The following is a 2,500-nucleotide window of genomic DNA, read 5'->3' on the forward strand; positions in this document are numbered from 1 at the left end:
CTTATTTGCTTTTGGAATTAATGTTGTTCTATTTTCCTTCCATATAGGAGGAAAATAGGAATAATAAATCAAGATGTTGTATAGCTTAGTTAATATTATAGGCAGGCCGGGGATCAGAAGGTGTTCCTTCTGGAAACCATCCGGTCCTGCCGCAGCCTTCATTCTTATTTTGCTTAGTTTCTCCGCCACATCCTCAACAGCAATTGGCGGGAAGATTTCGCATAAGGACAGCTCGGGGGCTCTACCTCCTGGGACAGGGACTTCGACAGGTCCTGTCTGGCCCCATAGATCCTCGTAGAGTCCCTTCACTTCCTCAGCACTAGGTGGATCCCTAGCCGGTTGGAGGAAGGCCTGATCATCGTTTATAACAGCATCAGCCAACCTCTTTGGATTTTCAGTGAACAACTCCTGGCAACGTGCGAAGGAGTATCTCTTTCTAGCGTTTCTGTTCTTTCTACTGCTATTTTGGTGTGCAATCCGTTTTTTGTTTTCGTTTCTTGCCCTCTTTTTGTTTTTATTAATTTCTTGTAAAGCTCCATAGAGCGTGCATTTTATAAATTCATTTATAGCGCTCTCAAGGGCTTCCCTATTTCCCTTGAGAGAGACCCAGATAGTCATCAGTCGAGTGTGGACCCACCTTAAAACAGGTGGCACCTCGACTTGTGTCGAAATAGCGGACTCCAATTGGAGTTTCCACTCTTGATATTCTGAACCGCTGATTCCAGGCTCTTCAAAACACGCATTGCCTGGATCAACGGGATCGCACCCTCCCTCTGTCACCTGAGTTGGCTCTGTTTCCTCACCAATCAGTCTCAGCTTCTTTCGCTGATACCTGATTTGGTCGATCGTCTTGCTGGTGAGGATCTCGCTTATCATTTTATTGGGGAATTTGTGGTCCTTATAGGTCTCACAAAGTTCCCTTAATTGGGCCAACTCCTCCAACGTCCATTTTTTCTCAGGGGGGTCCGTTCCCCTTCTTTTGACGTTTCTTACGGCAGGGTGCGCATGCCGCTCGTGGGTAGACAGCCCTCTAAGCGTCCCAAAACTCATGGAGCAGGTTTCGCATCTGTGCGAGCCGCCAGCACTCTGACTCGTGCCTCTACAGTGAGGCAGGTGACATCTGGCCCCATGAAGCTTCGGGAAGCCTTTCCCACAGTCTTTGCATCTCCATTGGATGCGGGCTGTCACATGATGTTGTTCCAGGTGCCGCCCTAGGTCCGATAACGACAAAAAGAAAAGGTCGATTTCCCTTTTCTGGCAGACAGGGCAGGCAACCTGGTCACCCACGATCGGTACCATTATTTCGTTCGTGTCCGGGGATGTAGCCGGGTCGTCAACAGAAGTCCCCTCCAGAGCGGAAGAATCCGCCGCGGCGCCTCCGGGACCGAGAGACGCCACGTCCGAGGCTCTATCAGAGTTTCGATTTACCATGATATTTTCTTAATTTTATTATTTTTATTTTACTTCCGATTATGTCCAGCTCATAACCTTATAACTGCCAAGTCGTGCCAAGAAAAATAACCAAGGAACGAGTTCCTTTGATGGAGATAACTCCATTCCTTTCACGGTGAAATCACCGTTGAATCGGCAAGCCGATTTTAGGTGTCGTCTTTCGCTCCTGCTTCGCCGCACTCCCTTTAGCCATACTCGGTGTCCGGGGGGATACTCCCCACGCTGACACGAATGAGTATGTTACCGGCGGTACCACGTGGAGGTAGGAGTGCGACTTGAGCAGACAGAGCCGAAGCCCTGCCTGCCCCCAAGCAACTATGACTCCTTCATCGTCGGAGGCAAGCCGTTTTTCAACGTCTCGCCACGCAACGAGCAAGATCGCTTCGCTCAACCAGCCACCCTCACGCGGCTCTTCCAGCATACGCATAGGCAGACCGCGCCTACCTTCCAGCTCATCCGCCAGAGTCCCAGCGGCGTATCGTTTTTGGGCGAACGCGGCTAAGTCCAGCGGCGTATTGCTTTCTGGCGCTCACAGCCAAGTCCCAGCGGCGTATTGCTTTTCGAGCACGCGCGGCCAGGTGCCAGCGGCATATTGCTTTCTTTAATACGTCACTAGTCAGATGACGGGGCTGTTGTTTACCTTTCCGTTTCGCATAATGACACGAAAACGGTTTAAAAAAAAAATAAGGCGATGCGCCACCGAGACCGGCCGCACATCGCTATAAAGCAAGTACAACCAAGCCCCGGCGACACACCGCCTTTGTAACGTCACTAGTCCAATGACGAGGCATTTGGCTACCTGAGAGTCATAGTTACTCCCGCCGTTTACCCGCGCTTTTTTGAATTTCTTCACGTTGACATTCAGAGCACTGGGCAGAAATCACATTGCGTCAACACCCTTGGGGGCCATCGCAATGCTTTGTTTTAATTAGACAGTCGGATTCCCCTAGTCCGTGCCAGTTCTGAGCTGAGCGTTGAATGGCGGCCGAAGAGAACGACCGCGACGGTAGAACCGCCGCGGAAGCCTCGCAGCAAGGAAGATCCGCGG

The 2,500-nt window shown here is 50.9% G+C and overlaps 2 long non-coding RNA genes and 1 pseudogene across 6 annotated transcripts in view; 1 reads left to right on the forward strand and 2 right to left on the reverse strand.

Annotated features, from left to right (window-relative positions):
- LOC126877446 (uncharacterized) overlaps positions 1–2,500 on the forward strand; it is a 78,035-nt gene that overhangs the window by 49,910 nt on the left and 25,625 nt on the right. The gene's annotated exons all lie outside the window — the stretch shown is intronic.
- LOC126877449 (uncharacterized) overlaps positions 1–2,500 on the reverse strand; it is a 58,475-nt gene that overhangs the window by 49,645 nt on the left and 6,330 nt on the right. The window lies entirely within an intron of this gene.
- LOC126877458 (large subunit ribosomal RNA) overlaps positions 1–2,500 on the reverse strand; it is an 8,466-nt pseudogene that overhangs the window by 3,398 nt on the left and 2,568 nt on the right.

Source organism: Bombus huntii, unplaced genomic scaffold, assembly GCF_024542735.1.
Source record: "Bombus huntii isolate Logan2020A unplaced genomic scaffold, iyBomHunt1.1 ctg00000170.1, whole genome shotgun sequence".
Classification (NCBI taxonomy): domain Eukaryota; kingdom Metazoa; phylum Arthropoda; class Insecta; order Hymenoptera; family Apidae; genus Bombus; species Bombus huntii.